At 41.1% G+C, this 25,066-nt stretch overlaps 1 protein-coding gene across 5 annotated transcripts in view; it reads left to right on the top strand.

The window, feature by feature from the left end:
* Positions 1-25,066, top strand: part of cabcoco1 (ciliary associated calcium binding coiled-coil 1) — a 137,176-nt gene that overhangs the window by 70,746 nt on the left and 41,364 nt on the right. The window lies entirely within an intron of this gene.

Below are 25,066 nucleotides of genomic sequence, written 5' to 3'. Positions count from 1 at the left end.
TTGAAATACTTTGGCATGTCTTAAAGCAAATGTAATTTAGAGGGAACAGGATTTGTAGTTACTATGGTCTTTTGTGATGTCATCACAACAGATGTCATCATATAGTGTAACCTAGGTGAAACATGAAATCTTGAGAAACAGTCCAGTTCTGCATTTAGGAAATAATAGTGAAATGCAAAAAGAAGTCAAATGCTTTACATCCTGTTAGACCATTGTAGCTTGCTGTGTCTCTCTTGCTGTTTGTTTGTCTGTCTGTCTGTCTGTCTTTCCCTCCCATTCTTTGTATCATTTGTCTCTTACCCCAATTCAACACTTTTTTTGTTTTCCTTTCCCTTCTCCCTTCTGCCTCTTGCTGTCTTCAGTGCTTTGTGATCACGTACATCTCAAAAATCAACACACTTTGTGCATGAGAAACCAGACTTCTCATTGTCCTTGGCAATATTAATAAATCCTTTTTTTTGTAAAATCTTACTTTCCACATTAATGCATATGAGATAATTAAAGTCATCACAGACAGTCTTTCGAAGTAGTTACAAAGGTAGCAAAATAATATATACACTAACTTTCTATGACTAATGTCACAGAAGATCCACTCGTAATAAAAATGATGCATTGGTGTATATCTCCTGTATGTCATGGACTATCTGGAGAAGCTGTGGGAGCATTTTCAGTGTGCGCTGTACATGCTTTCAACTTGTTTCCATGGTGTAAAACTAGAGCTGTAGATCAGCTGTTGAATTCTCTTGAAGGTTGTAAATCTATCCCACTGAACTTCAGCCAGCTGCAATAGTAGATTCGTACAAAGGAGAAGCAAATGATGCAGCTAATTTTATCTTTCATTTATGGAGGCTCAAACTCTTTTCTCTGTCCCACTATCCCCTCCCAATGTGATAAAATAATTTTCTTCACAGTGGCTGGAGGATGGTGGCTGAGCTCCATCAATGCCAGATGTCCTCCAGTGTTTTATCCTTGGACTTCGTGATGTCGCACATTACTGCTTTAAACTGTTTAAGTCATCAGATATTTTCAGTGCATTCATACAGATAGCAGTTTAAGAGTATGTTATGATGCAACAAAAATGAAAAACATTTTGAAAAATACTATAAAATATATAAAATAACCATTCTATTTTGCAAGTTACTTGATTAAACCATGCTAAATGTCCTTAGTTAAACTACATTAAACTTATTGGAGATAATGGTGCAGGTGCAGCATTCAAAATGCAAAAATAAAGAGCACATAATTTGTGAAAACAGGCTTGTCTGATTAGTTGTAGAAATTTTGAATTTTTGAATTTTAGAAACTCTTTCTAAAAAGAAGCATGGGCCTTCAAGGAAACTTAAATTTAGATCTTCTAAATAATGAAAGAATTGGACTTGATCTGAATCAATAAACTATCTGAGAGAAGGCAGTTAAGGAGAACTAAAAGAAAAACTTAAAAGTGATCTAAACACAGATTTGGTTTGCAAAGTGGACAGCCGGTTTTTGTCCCAGAAAGTTAGTGATCTTTTAGACCAGGTTGCCTGCATTCAGAAAGATGCTGGATGAGTTCCATGCCAACATTGCTGTGTGCATTGCGGCATTGGTCAATGTGTAAACAGGCCAGTGTGACCTCTCGGAACTCTAAGGACCAGAAAAAAAACTTCCTAATTTTTCATTTCCTCATTTGTGCCTCATGGAGATATAGAGTTATACAGCATGGAAACAGACCCTTCATCCAACCAGTCCATGCTGAACATAATTGCATACTAAACGTCCCACCTGCCTGCTCTTGGCCCATATCCCCCCAAACCTTTCCTATTCATGTATTTAGCTAAGCGTCTTTTAAAAGTTGTAACTGTGCCTACATCCACCACTTCCCAGGAAGTTTATTCCACACGTGAACCACTCTATGTAAAACAAAATTGACTTTTTCAAATCTCTCTCCTCTCACCTTGAAAATATGCCCCACAGTCTTGAAATCCCCCATCCTGTTTTTCCCTTTGCATGTTGCAGACAATTGCTTAGCTATTGAGAATGAAAAGGGAAATAAAAGATTATACAGGACATATTGTGAAGGTGCACCTTTAATGTATGGGACAGGCTCAATTGACAACAGTTTTTTCTTATCCCTTATTTTCACACGTTCTGGATGTTGCTTCTTGTATTGCCTTTATCATATTCCCTGACAAAAGTGTACAAACTCTCATTGACTAATTTAACAGAACTTATCTGGCGTGCCAAGCCCTGTCACTGTAATATTTATTCAACATTTTAACAGGAAACTGATGCTTGATACATTACTCAAAAGATTAAAGAGTTCGGAGTCATTAGAGGAAAATGCCCAGTTAAGAAAATTTCCTTAAGTGGGTTCAAGAGAAGATCAGATTCATGCAACCTGTGTTGAAAAGCTGGAACCAGAACACAGTCATTAACTAGTGATCCAGCTGTGAGACAGTAGTGGAAAGTTGATTAAAATGTTGAGTATAGTAGTCTACACTTACATAAGATGTCTTTCAAGAACCTTAGTGCCTAAGATGTCTGTTATTTCTGATTTTGTAATGTACAAGACAACATTAGCATTTTGGCAAAAGAGTTAGAGACAAGATGAATTTTTTTTAGAAAGTGAATTGTTAAGATTAGAATGGAATGCTTGAAAGTGCGAGTTTGAAAAGGTAATCATTCTGAACACATGAATGTCCTTGTTTCATTGGCTCCACTCGTTCTACTGGTGTCACACACAGTCTGTAGATGGAAATGGGTTGTTCTGCATTAGCTTTCAGAGGGTGTACCAGCTCCCTAAGGTTCTAGTAATAATGCCTGAGCAAATGTAAATGTTCTTATTGTTATCATGCAATAAACCTTTCTGTTTTCTAGGAACAGACTCTTCTGTAGATACCCTAGTGGTGTATCCTCTATCACTGTTCATTAGATAGATCCAAGACAAAGCAAAGACGAAGGATGTTTGGTGGCAGTGAACTACTCCAAACAACCCATACCCAGTACCACATACTGATGAAGGTGGCAAATACTATTAGGTGCCAACTGTAGTCATGTGGGGAAAATACCATTGGTCAATGGAAGTAAATCACTTTAAACTTTCAAAAGGAAATTAGGTGCTGGATTGGAAAGGAAAAATTGTAGGCAGCCAGTGAAAAACAGCAAAGGAGTATAAGGAGATAAATAGTTGGTTGAATGATCAGGGGTGATGAGTGACGTTGATGTTATAAAGTTCTGTATTATCCTTCAGTATTGATTTTTGAATGCCTACCCCTTTAATTTTCCATCTGTATTTCTTCTTTCTACCCCCAGATTTCTTGAAGGCAGTCACTTGGGTGGGTACAGTTTCAGAAGACACAGCTCTGCCATTATATCCAAAGATCTTTATTCCTGCATTCTAGGTTTATCGACCGAATGATTGTCTTGAAGGTCCATTTAATCAAGACCATTTGTGCTTCACCCATGCACACGAATCCAACAGAACTCTCAAGATGCAAAATGATGGCAGACAACCCAAATAGTTATTCACATTTTAGTGCATGTTTCTTGGAAACAATTTTAGCATGACTGCAGCTGCCAGCTAACTTCAAGAACAGAATTAGAAGAAGAGAGTTGACAATATGTAAAACTGGGAAGCTGGTTTTTCCCTTGGTCCTATGAATCAACCGAAGTGTTCTACATATAATTTGCTCTCTAACAAGATAGCTAAAGTAAACACATTAAACCATATCCATTTGCATACTATGTTATTATATTACTTATGAAGATTTCAGGCTTTAGGAGAAAACCAGAATTGAGCATTGATTTGTGATAACAGCATAATCCATAAGTTTATTTCTTGGCACTGCCTTTTTCATTTCACCAACGCTACATTGAATAGAGGATTTCGCTGTCAAGTTGAATGGTCTTGCAGTGTCATTTCTAATTCAAAACGGTGCTGCAAATTTGTTGTTAAGCTGCCTGAATCTTGCTTAGAGCAACAGGGAGCAGTGTCTGTAAACTCAGATAGTCAGATGGTTATTGATAGTGTATTAGAATTTAGTCAGTAGTTGTTTCCAAACACTTCCAAATCATATGTTCTATTCCAGAAAAGCAGGTGATGAAGGTCTTGGGGGTCTCCTAGCATTTGGGAACTTTATTTTTATTTTTTGTTCACGACCTTATCTTTCTTTATATGATTTTTTGAATGAAAGGAATTTTCGTAAAACTCAGGCAACAAGCTAATAAATTAGGGTGTGGAGTTTGATTCAGGTTGCATGTAATCAGTTCCATAGTTTGTGTTTAATATGAAGTTGAATTTTTAAACAATTTCAAAAGCTTTTTTTTCACAGAAATATACATATCAAACATGTACTTCCTAAACTAATCATCATCATTTCAGTAAGTTCCTATTTATAATAACCATATCCTTTATTAATATCCATAGGAATTTTTTTTTTGCATTTAACCTATTTTTCTAATCAACATGTTCGGAGATATTACACACATTTCGAGCAGGAGGGACTTGAACCCAGTAGTTCTCTCAGGTAAGGGATAGGAACACTGTCACTGCACCACAAGAGCCCTTGTTATTTCATAGGATTATCATTGAATCTTCAATTAAAACCCAGCACCTGTGCAAATTAAGTACAATTAGCAGGTTTCCTTCTCTATCTTTAAATAAAAGTTAGACAACCAAAACTTCAAACCATATTAAATTAAAGACTTGTGACAAAGCATTACAATGTGAGATACCCCTTAACCAGAATTCTTAACAATTCCTTTATATGTTTGTTTTTGTAAAATAATGCAACAGTTGATTACTTGCATCCACCCTTCTAATTTTAGAGATTTTTGTTCTCGGACAGGGCCAATCTACAATCTCTCCACACATTTATTTCCAAATATAGTTTGCACTATCCCAAAGAGAGAGTGATTCTCAATATTCTTCCCCACATCCTGACTATTGCAAGGAGGCCTGTACACAACTCAGGGTCTTTTTTCCCTTAGCGGTTCTCAACTCTACCCACATAGATTCTGCCCCTTCCAACTTGTTTCAATTGATTTAATTTCTTACTAACAAGGCAATTCCGCCAATCGTCTGTCCTCTCGATAGAACTTGTATCCTTGGATATTTAGCTCCGAGCCATGATCTCCTTATAGTCATATCTCTGTGATAGCCGCAACATCATACCTGCCAATTTAATCTGCAGTACAAGCTCATTTACCTTGTTTCGTATATGTGTGCATTTAAGTGCAACACCCTCAGTCCTGTGTTGGCTGCCCCCCCTCTCTTATTTGCTGTGTCTGAAATTAGATTTCTGACCATTTCCATGTTATCTGTTCTATTTCTTGTTCTGGAAACTTTAATAACCTCTACTGAGCCCTCCCCACCCTTTACTTTATCCCTAATTTTCCATGCGACTGATTTTCCATCCCCCAAACAGAGGTGGGACTGAGTTCCTTGCACCATTTTGCAAGTTCTGTTTGGAGGATTTTTAACTAAGATGGCAAGGGTGTGGGAACCCAGCGAGAATATTAGGCAAGAACACTAGTGTTCACAAATTTCTTGGTGATACAGGTAGCACGAACATAGAGAATAGAAAGTTAACAGATGAAGCCAGAGAAAGGGTAAGAGTAATGAAGTCTAAATCAGGAATACTGTGCGTGTTCCTCTAGTTTTGGACTCCCCTACCCTGGGTAAAAGTTGTTGGCTATTCACCCTATCCATGCCCCTCACGTTTTTATATAATTCTGTAAGATCAGTGCTCAGCCTCTGATGCTCCAGGGATAGTAGCCCAGCCTATTCAGCCTCTCTCTATGGCTCAAACACTGTGGCCTTGGTAAGTCTTTTCTGAACCCTTTCGAGTTTCACAACATCCTTCCTATAGCAGGGAGACCAGAATTGCTTGCAGTATTCTAAAAGTGACCTAACCAATATTCTGTACCACCGCACCATGACCTTCCTACTCTTATGCTCAATTCACTGACCAATAAAGGCAAGCATTCCAAACACCTTCTTCCCTATCCTATCTACTTGTGACTCCGCTTTCAATGAGCTATGAACTTGCACTCCAAGGTCTCTTTGTTCAACAACACTTCCCAGGACCTTACTGTTAAGTGTATAAGTCCTGCCCTGATTTGCCTTTCCAAAATGCAACACATCACATTTATCTAAAATAAACTTCGTCTGACTCTCCTCGCCCCATTGGCCCATCTGATCAAGATCCTGTTGTACTCTTAGGCAACCTTCTTTGCTGTCCACTACTCCTCCAAGTTTGGTGTCATCTGCAAACTTACTAACCATACCTCCTATGTTCACATCCAAATCATTTATATAAATGACAAAAAGCAGTGGACCCAGCACTGATCCTTGTAGCACACTGCTGGCCACAGGCCTCCAGTCTGAAAAGCAAACCTCCACCACCATCCTCTGTCTTCTACTTCTAGCCAGTTCTGTATCCAAATGGCTAGTTCTTCCTGTGTCCCATGTGATTTAATCTTGCTAACCAGTCTACCATGAGGAACCTTGTCGAATGCCTTGCTGAACTCCATATAGATCATGTCAAACACTTTGACATCATCAATCCTCTTTGTTACTTCTTTAAACAACCCAATTCAGTTAGTGAGACACAATTTCCCAAGCACAAAGCCATGTTGACTATCCCTAATCAGTCCTTGCCTTTCCAGATACAGGTAAATCCTGTCCCTCAGGATTCCCTCCAGCAACTTACCCACCATTGATGTCAGGCTCATTGGTCTATAGTTCCCTTGCTTTTCTTTACCGCGTCTCCTAAATAGTGGCACCACGTTAGCCAACCTCCATTCTTCCAGCACCTTACCTGTGGCTATCGATGATACAAATATCTTAGCAGGAGGCCTGGTAATCACTTCCCTGGTTTCCCACAGAGTTCTAGGGTGCACCTGATCAGGTCCCAGGGCTTTATCCACCTTTAAGCATTTTAAGTCATCCAGCACCTCCTCCTTTGTAATACAGACATTTTTCAAGATGTTGCTATTTAATTCCCCACCTTCTATATCTTCCATGTCCTTCTCCACAGTAAACACTGATGTAAAATACTCGTTTATTATCTTCCCCATCTTCTGTGGTTCCACATGTAAGCAAGTCTTGATGATCTCTAAGGGGCCTTATTCTCTCCCCAGTTATCCTTTTGCCATTAATGTATTAAGAGAATCCCTTTCCAAAATGCAACACATCACATTTATCTAAAATAAACTTCGTCTGACTCTCCTCGCCCCATTGGCCCATCTGATCAAGATCCTGTTGTACTCTGAGGCATCCCTTTAGATTCCCTTTGGATTCTCCTTAGCATTTTGCCAAAGCTATCTCACATCCCTGAATGCCCTCTTGATCTCCCTCTTAAGTATACTCTTATTGCCTTTATATTCTTCTAGGGATTCACCCAATCTCTGCTGTCTATACCTGACATATGTTTCTTTCTTTTTCTTGACCAAAACCTCAATTTCTCTAGTCATCCGGCATTTCCTATACCTACCAGCCCTGCCCTTCACCTTAACAGGAACATGCTGTCTCTGGACTCTCGTTATCTTATTTTTGAAGGCTTCCCATTTTCTGGTCATCCCGTTACCTCAAACATCACTCACCCACCCACCACCACCACCCCCCCCAGGAACGTTTGAAAGTTCTTGCCCAATACTGTCAAAATTGGCCTTGCTCCAATTTAGAACTTATAACTTATAGTGGTATTAAGTGAATAATTTGCATGCATCTTTATAAGGAGGCAGATGCTGCTGGTGACAGAAGAGGAAACTGTTGGTACTTAAAGTTGACAAGGCACTGGGACCTGATGAGATGCATCCAAGGATTTGATTTTATTTTGTTTTATTATTGTACTGAGATTCAGTGAAAAGTATTGTTTTGCACGTTATCCAGGCATACCTGTATTATGTATTACCATACATAAGTACATCAGGATAAAAGAACAGAATGCGGAATATAGTGTTATAGTTACAGAGAAGGTGCAGGGAAAGATCAACTTTAATATATGAGAGATCTGTTCAAAAGTCTGATAACAGCTGGGAAGAAGATATTCTTGAATCTGTTGGTACCTCGTATCTGTTTTCAAACTTTTACATCTTCTGCTCGATGGAAGAGGGTGAAAGAAGGGTAGGGGGTCTCTGATTATGTTGGCTGCTTTTCCGAGGCAGCGGGAAGTATAAGTGGAGTCAGTGGATGGAAGGCTGGTTTTCATGATGGACTGGGCTGCGTTCACAACTCTGTAATTTCTTGCAATCTTGGGCAGAGCAGTGGCCATACCAAACTGTGATGCATCTGGTAGGGATGCTTTTTTATGGTGCATCGATAAAAATTGGTGAGAGTCATTGTGGATATGCCACATTTCCTTAGCCTTCTGAGGAAGTAGAGATGTTGGTGTGCTTTCTTAATTGTAGCAATGACATGGATGGACCAGGACAGATTGTTGCTGATCTTTACTCATAGGAACCTAAAACCCTCAACCAATTCCATCTCTGCACGCTTAATACAGACAGGGGCATGTCCTTCACTCCACTTGCTGAAGTTCGTGATCAGCTTCTTCATTTTGCTGATATTGACGGAGAGATTTTTGTCTTTACATCATGCTACTAAGTTCTCTAACCCTCTTACTCTGACTCCAGCATCTGCAGTTCTTGCTATCTCCGAGTAGCTAGGAAAAGGTTGATATTTATGCAGAAGATGGGGTAGGGGAAGGGAGGCACAGTAAACAATAAGTGGAGATAGAGCCTAAAGAGAGAGAAAAACAGTTGGACAGACAAAGGAGTGGTTGAAGGTCAGATAGGGGAATGAATAGCTGCTAATGTGGACTATTAGTAGCTGACAATGGATTGTTAGTGGTAGCAGCCCATGTTACGTCAAGGCCTAGTGTGTAGGGGTGGGGTAAAGAAAGACGTGGCCTCGAGCCCTAAAATTGTTGAATTCGATATTAAGTCAGAAGGAGGTAAAGTGTTGCAGATCATGGCTTTTAAGGTAAATGGAACCAAGAAGGGTGAGTGAAGTTAATCAACAGTTCAGTCATGGCCTCTGTGAAGCAGAATTGATCAAAATACTGAACAGCCTGTATGGACATAGCAAGAACTGCAGATGCTGGAGTCAGAGACAACACAGTGTGGGGCTGGAGGAACACAGCAGGTCAAGCAGCATCAGAGAAGCAGGAACGGTGACATTTTGGGTCGGGACCCTTCTTCAGAAACGGGAGGGGGAAGTAAGCTGGGAAATAAATAGAAGAGGAATGGGGCTGGGGAAGGTAGGTGGGATGGTGATAGGTGAGTGCAGGTAGGTAATGGTGGGGATTGGTCAGTGGGATAGGTGGGAGAGAAGATGGACAGGTTGTGTCAGGTCAAGGAGTCAGGAATAAGAGGGAAGTTCGGACATGGGATGAGGCTGTGGTGGGGAGATTTTAAAACCGGTGAATTCTATCTTTAGACCATCAGGCTGTAGGCTGCCGAGGCGGAATATAAGGTGTTGCTCCTCCAGTTTGCATGTGGTGTCATTGTGGCACTGGAGGAGGCCCAGGATAGACATGTCACCCAGGGAATGGGACAGGGAGTTAAAATGGTTGGTGAGCGGAAGCTGCTGTCGTTTGTCACGCACAGAGCGCAGATGCTCTACAAAACAGTCCCCAAGTCTACCCTTGGTCTCACCGATGTAGAGGCGGCCATATCAGGAGCAGCGGGTACAGTAGACTGGGTGGATGTACAGGTGAACACCTGTCTGATATGAAAGGTTTGCTTTGGGCGTTGGATGGAGGTGAGGCGGGTGAAGGTGTAGGGGCAGGTGTATCACTTCTGTATGCTTCCTCTATGATAAGGCACCTTGATTGATTTTGATTCTGACATTATTTAAGTCTGGAGTGAATAGGAAGCCCTTTAATTAGGTGCATTGTACATGTAGATTGAGGCTGTTATCCTGCTCCTTCAAATGCTTAGGAACAAAAACAAAGCTGCTGGAAAAGCTCAGCAGGTCTGGCAGCATCTGTGGAGGAGAAAACAGAGTTAACGTTTTGGGTTCAGTGACCCTTCCTCAGTCACTAGACTCGAAACGTTAACTCTGTTTTCTCATCGACAGATGCTGCCAGACCTGCTGAGCTTTTCCAGCAACTTTGTTTTTGTTCCTGATTTACAGCATCTGCAGTTCTTTTGGTTTTTATTTCCTTCAAATGCTTGTTTGCTCTGGCTTCTTTTTCGTATCGTTTGTGTATTTTGAATCGAAAAATTACAATGAGGAAGTGCTATTATTCTGTATTTAGAATTTCAAAGACTTTGAAGAATTGAAGGAGCAATTAGCTGTCAATGTACGTCATTGGCATGCAGATGAACCCAGCTGCAGTCTAGGCCTTACGGTGCATTGTTATTAACAAACGTGAAATGCAGCAACTCAGACAGCATCTGTCTGTGACAAACCGGATTTACATTTCAGTTCTCTCAAAAGGTCAGTGATCTGGAACACTGGAAAGAATCATGTTGAGACGAATTAGAATTAGGTTTTATTGCCACATGTACTTAAATACAGGGATACAGGAGTATAGTGAAAAGTTTACAATGGTGCCATTCACGGCACCATCATAGGTTCAAGTTAGTTAGGTACAAAATCTTAGATTAAGAAGTAGAAAACGGAAGAATTAAATTAAAATTTCATTGTTACAGTTCTTTTTAGTATAAATTCGTAAATAAGAAATAAAGTTAAAAGTTCCAAATTCCAGTTTTTCTTTAGCCATGGGCCTCCACACTGGGCTTTCCCCACGATGGCTCGATCTGTGTCCCACGCTGGGCTCAATCTCTAGATCCCCACTCCACTGCACTGCAGTTTCGCCGCTGACCACTGTCCTCTCTCTCCCACACTGGCCTCGATTTTTCAATGCCTGCGCTACTGTCTCACCACTGTCTGCTGTCCTCTCTCTCCTATGCTCGACTTGATCTTTCGATCCCTGCGCCACTGTGCTGCCGACTGCCATCTGGACTCATCAACCTCCTCACCACAGGCTGCCAGACTCCTGCTCGGATGCTGCTCCAGGGCCCCAGCCGCTTCCACGGTGCTGCTGACCACCAGAGTTCTTCCGGGCACACCAACCATCCCATGGCGACCACCAAAAACTGGCTGGGCCTCCTGCCACTGCTATTGCCATTGCTCCCTCCATGACCAAGCTCCCTCCGGAAAGTAAGCAGAGAGAAATGAAAACTTAAAAAAGAACTGAAAGAAAAGAAGAAAACAGGAGAAGAAGAAAGAAAAGCAGTTACAGCAGACAAGCTCCTGCTCAGGAGCCCTACCCTGCCACCGACTTTGGGGTCATCTGACATCGGCGACCCGCCTGCCAGCTTGAGAGCCATTGAGAGACCCACACTACCTCTTTGCAGGAAGACCTGCTAAACCATAAGCTAAGTTGGCAGTGGTGAGATCAGCAGGGAGAATTCCTACGGAATTAAGATGCCTGGGCATAGAAGTCTCAGCTACTAAGCATTGTCGGCCAATCAGCAGTTGGCAACTCTAGTGCTGTATGGTGTCACTGAAAAGGTCATTGCTGCTGGTAGAAGGATAAGCACCTGAGTCCTAGGATTGTGGAGCTGATAGATAATGTTGAAATAGTGGAGGTGAAGGGGTTAGGTGCAGGAGTGTGGAGTGGGGAGGTGGATGCAGAAGGGTGTCAGCAATGAGGGCAAGGGTCTTACCACCTTCTAGATGTCTGGACCCTGAGAAGCTTTGATCAAGGGAGACCCGTCCACCACCAAACCCTCAGCTTTAGCTGCAGTGCACGCCATGTGACAACACTGACTTCATTCCAATGGTAGTGGTACAAGGCCATTAAATAGATCACAGTTGGCCCCTGAAGGTCTTCAACTGGCAGTGGGATAGAAATGTCAATCATGGGCTTTTTGTCCCAGCAGTTAATTCTGTTGGTGGTGGAGAGTTGGTAAATTAGAGGTACACCATCATTCTGCCTAATTACATGCCGTTCCCAAACCACAACTCCCCCCACCCCCCAGGAAAAAAACTGTCAATGAGAGTATTGGAAATTCAACTCTCTTGTCTATCTCTGCAGATGCTGCAAAGTGTGTTTCCAGCATTCGTTTTAATTCCAGATTTCCAGCAGCCACAGTATTTTGCTTTTGTAAACATTTTATGTTTGAAGGAGGGATGATTTTCATCTCTTACTTTCCCACACCCCCGCTGGAGCCAGTTACTCAATGGCGTCCTTTGTGTAGCCTAGCAAGAATCTTTCATTTTGTTCAAGCCATGATCATGTCTTTCTAATTCCATCCAGTATATGTCATGGTGTCTTGTGGTTTGTTTATTCACTCATTGGATGTAGGTCTTGCCGTCTGGGCCAGCGTTTTTTGCCCATCTTCTATTTGCCCTTGAGAAGGTGGCAGTGAGCTACTGCCTTGAACCGCTGCAGTCTACGTGCTGTAGGTTAACCTACGTGCCCTTATGGAGGAATTCCAGGATTTTGACCCAGTGACCGTGAAGGAATGGCAATATATTTACAAGTCAGGATGGTGAGTGGCTTGGAGGGCAAGTTGCAGGTGGTTCCCTTGTATCTGCTGCCGTTGTCTTTCTAGTTGGAGGTGGTCATGGGCTCAGAAAATGCTGTCTCAGGATCTTTGAATTTCTGCACTGCGTCTTGTAGATAGTACACATTGTTGTTACTGAGAGTTGGTGGTGGAGGGAGTGGATGCTTGTGGATGTAGAGCAAATGAAACTGGTTGCTTTGTCCTGGATAATGTTAAGCTTGTTGAGTGTTGTTGGAATTGCACCCATCCAGGCAAGTGGGGAGTATTCCTTTGCACTCCTGACATATGCCTTTTAGATGGTGGACAGTCTTTTGGGAGCCAGGAGGTGAGTTATTTGCCACAGTATTGGTTTGGCTATTGTGTATCTCATTTCAGCAAATAGCACTGTCTAGCGATGAAGGTTGAAAACATTGTTAGGACTTTGTAATGGCCCTTCTCCGTTAATATGATTGTGACCTGGTTGAGGCAGTTGTGCTATCCTAGAATCACGTTGCTGTTAGACAGCACACTAGATATATGATGACCTACACTCTTCCCTTTAGCAAAGTGACTCAACTTCAGAAGAAAGAATTCTTTTCACAATGTTGCTAACAAAATGTTTTGTACATTATTGCTATTGTAGGTATAGATGCAAACATTTATGCACTGATGCAGTATAGAAAATTTGATGTGCACTGTACAATTCTGACGTCCATCACCACGCACAGGTTTTTAAAAGCTATTCTAACAGTAGATTGCTGTGTTAGATAGAAGTAGTAGAACATTCACTCACAAATAACTGATGAATGACTGTGTTTGCATTCTGCTTATTTAGTAGGAAGAATTTCTGGAATAAGAAACCACTGTGATGATGCACGCAGTGTTAGTCACCAACAGATGAGTATAGTACCTCTTTGTTGCTGATTACTGTACAAACTATGCAGTAGTTGTCAATGTCAGACTACAGACAAACATTTTTTGTAATACAAAAGCACAAAATGCAAAAAATTCAAACAGCAAAAAGTGCTGGAAATATTCAGCAGATCTGGCAGCATCTGTGGAAAAAGAAACAGTCTTAAATTTTCAAGTCAATGACTTTTTGTCAGAACGAGGAAGAGTAGAAATGTAATAAGTTTTAAACAAGTTAAAGAGGTTAAAAAGACAAAACTGAGCTCTGTGTAGGGTGGAAGACAAAGATTAAATGATAAACATTTCTGGCACAAAAAAAAGGTTAAGGAGAGATATAATGAGTGAGTAAAGAAGCAAAAGGTATGAATGGCACAATGATGAAAGTTGCTATCCAAAGCATAGAAGAGAAAATGAGAGTAAAACATGATCTTGGTGGAAAACCTTGTTTTATAAGGTAACGTATCGGGTTTTGGGTCCAGTGACCCTTGTTCAGAACTGTTCTCCAGTTCTGAGGAAGGATAACTGGACCCGAAATGTCAACTCTGTTTTCTCTCCACAGATGCTGCCTGACGTGCTGAGTTTTTCCAACAGTTTCTGATTTCCAGCATCTGCAATTCTTTAGTTTATTTGTCTCATGTCTAGAATCATAGAGTCACTACAGTGTGGAAGCAGGCCATTCGGCCCATCAAGTCCACACTGACCCTCTGATCAGCATCCCACCCAGACCCAGTCCCCAACCCTATCCCTGTAACCACGCATTACCCACAGCTAACCCATCTAACCTGCTATCCCTAGACACTATGAGCAATTTAGCATGGCCAATCCACCTAACCTGTACATTTTTGGACTGCAGAAGGAAACTGGAGCACCCGGAGGAAACCCGCACAGACACTGGGAGAATGTCCAGACTCCACACAGACAGTCAACCGAGGGTGTAATCGAACCAAGGTCTCTGGTACTGTGAGGCCAGAGTGAGCCACTGTGCCGCCCTAGCCACCTAGCTCTTAAAGGGATTTTCACCCCAACGTACAACACCTTCCCCCCTCAAAGTGCAGTAGCCGTGACAAATTAACACCTGCAAAGAAACAGGAAACAACATGGGTCTAAAGGTTGCACTCTGAAATTATTGAGCTTATACTAACCCTAGAAGGTTGTTAACTGCCAAATCAAAGATAAGCTGTTTCTTGAGCCATACGTTGAGTCCTTTGAAATACTGCAAATGTTTGACAGAAAGAACAGTGTGAGAGCAAAATGGAGAATTAAGATGATTGATGACTGAAATCTCAGGGTCACATTTGTGGCTGAATTGATGGGCTACAAAGCTGTCATCTCATTTGCATTTAGTTTCCTAAAGTAGAGCACTCTGCATTGAGCAACAGATAAAAGTACATGTAAATTGCTCTTTCACCTGTGAGTGTTTGGGGCCTTGAATGGTGTGAAGAGATGAGATGGAATCGAACATGTTATCTCCATTATTGGAGATTGTTATAAAACGGAAGTTGACCCTCTTCTGAGAACTAAACCCGAAATACCCAAAAAGGAGTACCTCACCTTATAATCTGTTAAAACGAAGTGTGTAAAGTGATGTAAGCTGCTTCTCAGCAACTTCTAGTGGTTAAATAAAACCAGTCCCTGACATTCATTATACAATCAACAAGTAACAATTTATTTATCTAACTCTAACAGTGAACAAATTAGCTAAACTATTAACAAACTAAATAAACCCTTTCTAACTAACTATTCCCGAATAAAACAAGATTCTAATGGTATGCTGTTCCAATAAGCACAAATCCCACTTATATAAAATAAAAAAAAGGCTTTAGTTTCTCAAAATTATAGCTAGAGTACATGTCTTCCAGAATGCTCTGTACCTTCTCCATTGAATTCTTCTGTCAGGAGTATTAACTAGTTGTGCCATAGGTACCTTTGATTTAGATGGTGCTTTCTCTAAAACGTAGAGAAGACTGCAAGAGCTAGTGATTCTCTTTTGAGAGCTGGGAGCTGTTAACTCTTACAGATAGCAGGGCATTCTCCTGATGGCAGTTAGTTCTGGGGTCTGTGTCCAACTTGCCCCCTTCTTTAATACCCTTGATGATGTATCAATTTCTTACATTATAATTGGTCCTATGTTGTCAAAACCATCAGATTTAAATATAATTGGTTTTTGGTATCTGGGTGCCTGGTCCAAATTAATTGGCTAAATTTAAAACTTGTTGTCTCGATAACAAAACAAAACTGCTGCTTGGCCTATTGACTACAACGTTTTGATACAAATGTTTCAGTTCAGGTGCTCTGTGCATCTGCAAATCCACAAGTTGCTGCCCACAGATATCCTTTTGAATCTCTTAGCATAGAAAAAGCACATCATCTTTTAAAGGTACCACGCACTGCTTTCCCCCTGGCATTTTACAAACACAAAATTCTAACGTCCTGTCTTCCAATCCACAAATACTCTACCCAACTTCACAATACCTCTACCCTTAAAAAAAAGTGAACCTTCATTATGAAAAGATGGCTCCATTTCAATTTTTTTCTTTTAAAACCTTATCTCCATTATATTATTAGATCCATATCTCATTAATCTAGAGTTACACATCTCCTACTAACTCTATATATTAACATTGAACACAATTGTTTCTGTCTTATGTAAACATTTTTCTGTGATAAAGCATCTGCAGTATCATTTTCACAACTGGCAACATGTACAATCTGTAAACTAAATGCTTGTAAAATAAGACTCCAATGAAAAATCTGGTGTTCTTGTCCTTAAATCTTTCTGTAAGCCTCAGAGTATTGTGATTGGTATACACAACTGTCTCTGATGCATTGTTTGCAACGTAAATATTAAAAAGTTGTAAGGCCATTACCAAACTCGATAACTCTTTCTCAGTGGTTGAATGTTTGTTTTTTTCTGGTGGATATTGAGTTTTTTTTTAAATAACCGATGGGCCTTTTAATTCCACAATCAATCTCCTGTAACAACACAGCTCCAACATCTACATTGCTTGTGTCGATAGTGACTTTAAAGGATTTCAAGAAATTTGACGTGGCCAAAACTGATGCGGTGGTTAACAGTGCTTTTAAATTCTCAAAAGCCTCCTGGCATTGTTCTGTTCTCTGAAATTTTGTATTTTTTTTTAATAGATCCATCAGCAGTGTCATCACGCTACCAAAATTTGGTATAAATTTCCTGTAGAATCCGTTCAATCATAAAAATCGCTGCACTTCCTCCTTCGAGGATGGTCTTGGAAATTCCTCAATGGTCTTTGTCTTCACGTTCCTCGGTGTCTTCTGCCCATGTCTGATGTTGTGCCCTAAGAATGTCATTTCCACGTTCACAAATTCTGTTTTTACCAAGTTTCTGACCAACTTTGCCTTCCATAGTCTCTCAAAGAGCTCTGCCAATTGCTTCATTTGATCTTTCCACAAATGGCTAAAGATCATGAAGTCATCTATACAGATGGCACAATTAGTCAATCCTGCCACAGCTTTATTCATAAGTCTTTGAAAAGTGGCTGGTGCGTTTTTCATTCTAAAGGGCATTTCTGTAAATTGATATAGCCCATTTGGGATTACCAAAGCAGTAACTTCCTTCGCTCTCTGCGTAAAAGGTATTTGCCAGTAAGTCCAACTGTGAAGTAAGTCCAACTTTGTGATGTTAAGTGACTTGTCCTACTTTTTCCTCACAGTCCTCCAGCCTTGGAAATGGGTATGAGTCAGCTTTGGTCACAGCATTGACCTTCCGATAATCTACACAGGTTCATTGAGTACCATCTAGTTTGGGAACCAGCACAATCGGCGAACTCCACTCACTTTGACTCGGCTCTATGATGTTTTCTTGGAGCATCGCTTCTATTTCCTTCTACATCTGCGCTGCTTTGAGAGGATTAAGCCTGTAGGAGTGTTTTATCAGAACAGCATTCTCTACTTCAGCCTCATGTACTATCATGTTATTTCTACATATATCCTCTTGGCACTGCAACAAGTCTTCCAATTCAGTTCTCTGTTCCTGGGACAGATAGCTCACAACCCTATCCCATTCTTTAAGGACTTCCTCATTGTTCAATTTATTCTGAAGCACATCAAAATCCAAATCATCCGGATTTGATTCCTCGCTCTGAGTGGCAACACCTAATACCTGTTTCTCCAGTTCCCTTTCTCTGTCCTAGTAAGGTTTCAGCATGTTCGCATGACATACCTGATCTTTTTTTTTTCCTATCTGGCATCAAATAATTCACCTGACTTAACTTCTCAATCTGATAGGGACCACTAAACCTCACTTTGAAGGGATCTCCTACCACTAGTAACAGCACCAATGCTTTATCCCCATGGGCAAACGTGCAAATTTTAGATTCCTTATCTTCTTGCTTCATTATGTGCTGTGCCACCTTCAAGTGTTGTCTTGCTAATTCACCTACTCACCTCCCTCTTACTTTGTGTCCAAATATCCTTTCAAATGGAGTAAACTGAGTTAGTTCATTTGGAGCATATCTAATAGCAAATAATATAAATGGGATACCTTTATCCCAATAATTTGGGTAATCCTGGCAATAAGCCCTCAGCATTGTCTTTAGGGTCTGATTCCACTTTTCCAGTGCTTGTTCGGATTCAGAATGGTATGCACTTGATTTAAAATGTTTGATGCCTAAACCATCCATGATTTCCTTACATAATTTGGCTGTAAAATTGGACCCTTGCTCCGACTGAATATCTCAGAGTAGTCCATAATGGGTAAAGAAAGCAAGCAACTCCTCCACAACTCTTTTTGCCTTAATGGAATTGCCTCCCAAAATCTGGTGGACGCATCCGTTATGGTTAGCAAACACCGGTTCCCACTTTTGGTTTTTGGGAGGGGGCCTACACATTCAATCATAACCTGCATGAAAGGTTCTTCAAATGTAGGAATTGGCATCAAAGGTGCTGGTATTATTACTGCCTGTGGCTTTCCTACCATCTGACACACAAGACAGGTACAGCAAAATTCAACCACATTTTCATGTAATCCAAGCCAATAGAAATGCTTCTGCGTCCTAGCCCAAGTCTTCCTCACTCCTAGAAGACCTCCTACAGGTAATTTGTGTGCTACCTGCAATAATTCCTGTCTATATGCTACCAGCAACACAATCTGGTGAACTTTCACCCATTTCTCATCTGCACTAACCTGCCAAGTTTTCCATTTTCGCCTTAAGATTTTATCCTTAAGGTAATAACATTCTGGAATACATTCTGATTCCTTTTCAGATATGCTTTATAGTATAAAGCCTTTATCGTCTCATCTTTTTGTTGTAATTCCATTAATATTTCGGAATTAAACACCTCTGCCTGATCCTCTACCTGCTTAGGTTTTTCCTTTACCATTTCATCAAACAGTGTGTGAGCTAACTGAAGCTCAACTCCTTCATCTGTCTCATTTGTTTTCCCTTCTTGTTTTAACTAATGGCTGTGGATTCTTGTCACCTCAAAGTCCGGAAAAGTTCTAGGGTATTTTCCTCTTAACTCCCTGGTTTTCTTTTGGCTTCTCCATTACAGTGGACATTACTCCAACCTGTGATCCAGCATAATTTCCTAGAACAAACTGTATTCCTGGAATAGCCACTCATTCAATCACTCCGACTATCACCTCCCCAGCCTTGATTGGACTTTCTAGCCTTCCCTTATACCTTACATAGGGATACACTAATTCTCTCCCCATTTATTCCACGGATTATCACTCTCTCAGTCAATAGTTCAGAAGGAGTGCAAATATGTCATCTCTTATTGTTAGAGACTGACAGCTCCCGTATCTCTAAATATTTTAACTTATCTACTCCCCCTATTCTACCTGAGTAAACCTTAACCCCACGGGTGAAATCTTTGAAAAGATCGGGCACTATCTTACTTTTCAGCCCATGATTAGGCTGTGCACTTTCCTGCAGCTTGACTTTTCTTGGGATTTCCTTCACAACCTCAGCTAATCCCATTGGTTTAGCCTCTTTCACCACATCGTTTTCCCCAGTGCCTTTCTTAATCCACAGTGCTGCGATTGTGTGTGTCCCACCCTATGCAGTGAAAACACCTGAGGTCTCTCACCTCTTTTCCACCCTCTTGGGTTTCTTTTTTCACATTTGGTAAACTGTTCCCAGTGTGATTTACTCTACTTTTCTTTGGAGGATACCCCTCTTTCCCAATTTCTATCCTTCACGGAATGAAATTGCTGTTGGAAGCTAGATTTCGATATATGCAGTAATGCGTATTCATCTGCCATCTCTGCAGCCGTTCTCACTGTTTTAACTTTCTGTTCCTCAACATGGTTCTAATCATATCTGCAAGTGAGTTTTTAAACTCCTCCAGCAGAATAACATCTCTAAGATCCTCATATGTCTTTTCTGTCTTTAATGCTCTCATCCATCTACTGAAGCTGCTCTGTTTAATTCTTTCAAACTTGATATAAGTCTGACCTGATTCCTTTCTTGCATTTTTGAACCGTTGTCTATATGCTTTTGGTACCAATTCGTAGGCACTACACTCAAACTAACCTGTTTTACTCCTTCATATTCTCTTGACACCTCCTCTGACAGCCCTGCAAACATCTCACTAGCCCTGCCAACCAACTTGGTCTGATTTAACATTATCCACGTAGACTTTGGCCAGTTCAGCTGTTTAGCCAATTTCTCAAAGGAAATGAAAAAGGCTTCTACGTGTTTTTAATCGAATTTTGGTAAGGTTTTGATATTTTTATATATTCCTAACAAGCTTTTGGCTATGATGGGTTTGCTTATCATCACTGTCTTCCTCACTAAGCCGACCTTCTACCTTCATCTCCATCCTTTTAAATTGACTTTTCTGACAATTCTCAACTTCCGAAGTTCAAACTCTTTCTCTTTCTCCCTTTCTTTTCTCTCTCTTTCCTTTTGTTTCATTCCCTTTCTTTCTCTTCTAACTCCAGTTGTCTTATTTTCAATTTAATTTTTTCTAACTCCACTGCACTTGCCTGTTTCTCTGATATACCTAATGCTTGACTAACTCTGTTACAATTTCAGCTTTCTTATTATCCCTCGTTAAACCCAATTTTAGCCTGCCTGCTAATTCTAAAAGTGTCCCCTTTCTCTGTTTTTCTAAACTTTCTTGGCAAAGCATCTTCATCGCCCCCCCCCCCCCCCCCCCCCAGAAACCTCTTTAGCAATGTTAAGAGCCATTTCCCCACTTTTGATGTAACCAACAACAAGCAACTGAAATTAAGTGGATTTTTCACTCTCACTTAAGTTTTACTTAAAGATCTAGGACACTAATCACCAAATGTGTTTAAATCTGCTGGGACCTGTAGTACCCCAAATCTGTTCAGATCTGTCCTAATCCTGGATCAAATCTGCCCTGACCTGTCCAAATCCTGGACCCAAGCTAGCCTGATCTTGGACCCAAGCCCCCAATCTGTTACAAAGTGGAGGTGACCCCCTTCTAGGAACTAAAACTGAAATACCCAAAAAGGAGCATCTCGCCTTATAACCTGTTAAAAAGGAGTGTGAAAAGTGGTGTAACCTGCTTCTCAGCAACTTCTAGTGGTTAAATAAACAAGTCCCTGACACTCACTATACAATCAACAATTAACAATTTATTTATCTAACTCTAACAGTGAACAAATTGGCTAAACTATTCACAAACCAAATAAACCCCTTCCAGCTACTAACTATTCCTGAATAAAACAAGATTCCAATTGTATGCTGTTCCAATAAATACAAATCCCACTCTCATAAAATTAAAGAAAACACAGGCTTTAGTCTCTGGAAGTTACAGTCAGATTACATGCCTTCCGGAATGCTCTGTGCCTTCTCCTTCAAATGTTCTGTCAGAAACGCCTTCTCCATTGAATTCTTCTGTCAGGAGTATTAACTAGTTGTGCCGTAGGTACCTTTGATTTAGATGGTGCTTTCTCTAAAACTTGGAGAAAACTGCAAGAGCTAGCGATTCTCTTTTGAGAGCTTACAGCTGTTAACTCTTACAGATAGCAGGGTGCTTTCCTGATGGCAGTTAGTTCTGGGGTCTGTGTCCAACTGTCCCCATCTTTAATACCATTGATGACATTATCAATTTCTTACACTAGGATTAGTCCTATGTTGTCAAAACCATCAGATTTAAATTTAATTAGTTTTTGTTATCTGAGTGACTGGTTCAAATTAATTGGCTAAATTCAAAACTTGTTGTCTTGATAACAAAACAAAACTGCTGCCTGGCCTGCTAACTGTACGGCCTTTTGATACAAATATTTCAATTCAGGTGTTCTGTGCACCTGCAAACCGACACATTCCTGCCCACAGACATTTTTGAGTCTCTAAGCATAGAGAAAGCCCACCATCTTTTAAAGGGACCACACACTGCTTTCTCCCCTAGTATTTTACAAACACAAAATTCTAACGTCCTGTCTTCCAATCCACAAATACTGTACCCAACTTTGCAACAGAGATAAACTGGGGTGTTATGAAATGATCAATCCCTTCAGCAAGCTGAAAGGGAAGACATTTGATGATCAAATCACGGGGGACGCTTTGCCCAATCTTTTAGAATAAAATCCCGACAGTGTGGAAACTGGCCATTCGGCCCATTGAGTCTACACCGACCCTGGACATTATGGGCAATTTAGCATGGTCAATCCACCTAACCTGCACATCTTTGAACTGTGGGAGAAAACTGGAGCACCCAGGGGAACCCCACCCAGACCTGTGGAGAATATGCAAACTACGCACAGACAGTCACCTGAGGCTAGAATTGAACCCAGGTAACCTGGTGCTGTGAGGCAACAGCACTAACCGCTGAGCCGCCGTGCCACCCCGCCACCCCAAGTTGCTGGAAATAGGGACGAGAGTGGGATTGTGCAATCAGATCAACATTGATAAACCACAAGGCACCAGGGTCCATTTTGAATCCAGAGATAGCAAGAACTGCAGCTGATAGAGTCAGAGACAACACTGGAGGAACACAGCAGGCCAGGCAGCATTAGAGGAGCAGGAAGGTTGACATTTCAGGTCGGGACTGAGTCCATGTTGTTTGTCCATTTAAATTAGGCCATGTTTAGTGTAAAAGCCACCACTAGGTGGCACAGTGATGGCACATGCACACACATAAGCACAGCTTGAGAGTGGAACGACAGCTGCCTGAAACAAAGATACTTAGACTGCAAGGTGGAGGCCACTCCCGACTATCAACAGGTATTTCACCTCTTGCTGTGATGATCATTTCTAAATTTTGTTTTGAAATGGTTCTACTTAGAGAGATTTTCTCAGGAGGTTGGACTGTGTGACAAAATTATTTCCTGATTTACTGAGACACCCTACTGTGTTCCAGTTGCCATAAGCACTGACTCTTGGAATCACAGAAGTGTTCCAATGCAGAAGGAGACCATTTGACCCATTGTTTCTGCACTGACTGTCCAAACGTTCATCATGACGTATGCCGTTGCCCATCATTTCCTTATGCCTTGCACATTGTTTCTATTGAAATCATTATCCAGTGTCCTTTTGAATGCATGAAAACGGACTGTTTTGACCCAGCTGGCTGCTCTTTTGGAAGCTTTCTTTTCTCATACAAAGGCGATTCCGCTATTTGTGAGTTTAAAAATCTTGAGGGAATGTAATAAGCTGGGTGCGTGAGGGTCTGTTTGCAACAGGGGAAAGCTTAGAGTCATGGAGCTGTACAGCACAGAAACAGACACTTTAGTCCAACTCGTCCATGTCGACCAGTTATCCTAAATCAATCTAGTCCTATTTGCCAGCATTTGGCCCATATACCTCTAAACCATTCCTATTTATATACCCATCCAGATGCCTTTTAAATGTTGTAATTGTATCAGCCCCCACCACTTCCTCTGGCAGCTTATTCCATACACCCACCACTCTATGCATGAAAAAGTTGCCCCTTAGGTCCCTTTGAAATCTTCCTCTCTCACCTTAAACCTAAGCTCTCTAAGTTTTGAACTCCCTTACTCAGGAGAAAAGACGTTGTCTATTCACCCTATCCATGTCCCTCATGATTTTATAAACTTCTGTAAGGTCAACCCTGAGCGTCCAACGCTCCAAGGAAAATAGCCCCAGTCTATTCAGTCTCTTCCCATAGCTCAAACCCAAAACCCTGACAATATTCTTGTAAATCTTTTCTGGACCCTTTCAAGTTTCACAACATCCTTCCTGTAGCAGGGAGACCAGAATTGCATGCAGTATTCCAGAAGTGGCCTAACCAATGTCCTATACAGCCACAATGTGACCTCCCAACTCCTATACTCAATGCACATACCAATAAAAGCAAGTATACCAAACGCCTTCTTCACTATCCTACCTATCTGCAACTCCATTTTCATGGAACTATGAACCTGCACTCCAAGGTCTCTTTGTTCAGCAACACTCCCCAGGAGTTTACCATTAAGAGTATAAGTCCTACCTGATTTGCCTTTCCAAAATGCAACACCTCATATTTATCTAAATTAATCTCCATCTGCCATTCCTCGGCCCATTGACCATCTGATCAAGGTCTCATGTACTCTAAGGTAACCTTCTTTGCTGTCCACTACACATCCAATTTTGGTGTCATCTGTAAACTTACTAACCATACCTCCTATGTTCACATCCAAATCATTTATATAAGTGACAAAAAACAGTGGACCCAGCACCGATCCTTGTGGCACACTGCTGGTCACAGGCTTCCAGTCCGAAAAGCAACCCCCCACCACCACCCTCTGTCTCCTACCTTCAAGCCAGTTCTGTATCCAAATGGCTAGTTCTCCCATATTTTCCATATGGTCTAACCTGCTAACCATTCTACCATGAGGAACCTTGTTGAACGCCTTACTGAACTCCATATAGATCACATCCACAGCTCTGCCTTCTTCGATCCTCTTCGTCACTTCTTTAAAAAACTCAATCAAATTAGTGAGACACGATTTCCCACGCACACAGCCATGTTGACTAGCCTTAATCAGTCCTTGCCTTTACACATGTAAATCTTGTCCCTTGGGATCCGTACTAACAACTTGCCCACCACTGATGTCAAGCTCACCGGTCTATAGTTCCCCAGCTTTTCCTTTCCACCTTTCTTAAATAGTGGCACCACATTAGCCAATGTCTGGTCTTCCAGCACCTCATCTGTGGCTATCGATGACACAAATGTCTCAGCAAGGGGCCCAGCAATCACTTCCCTAGCTTCCCACACAGTTCCAGAGTTACTTGTCACAGCAATGCTCATGGCATCTGTGTATGTGCAAATGCATTCTGGCAAAGAAAGCTGTGTTGATGCAGTGACATCACCAACCAAAAAAAAAATTAAATAGAATATGTTGTGCATGTTTTATCCATTTTAGTTTGTTTTGGTGGTTTGTGGAATTATATAGTATTTATAGCACAGAGACAGGCCCTTTGTCTCCACCCAAACCACCTATCAGTTTATCTGGAGAAAAGAACCTTCACCTGTACCGTGTTTCCTGATGGCTGCATCCGATCAGTTGTGATATTACCTTATGAACCATTTTTGCACATTCACCATTTCTTCTCCTCCCTTTTTAATTTTTTTAAACTTTATGATACATGTGGGGGAATTTTTGGAGCGAAGTAGTCACAGGGTTGTCACATAAATTTAATTACTTGGAAGTGTACTATGCAGCTCAAACAGTCTATGTTGGTGTTATCCTTCATATAAACCAAAAGACTGAGACTGG

The sequence above is a fragment of the Rhincodon typus genome, chromosome 20 (genome assembly GCF_021869965.1).
Source record: "Rhincodon typus isolate 14 chromosome 20, sRhiTyp1.1, whole genome shotgun sequence".
Taxonomy (NCBI): Eukaryota; Metazoa; Chordata; class Chondrichthyes; order Orectolobiformes; family Rhincodontidae; genus Rhincodon; species Rhincodon typus.
This window is presented reverse-complemented; position numbering and strand designations above follow the sequence as displayed.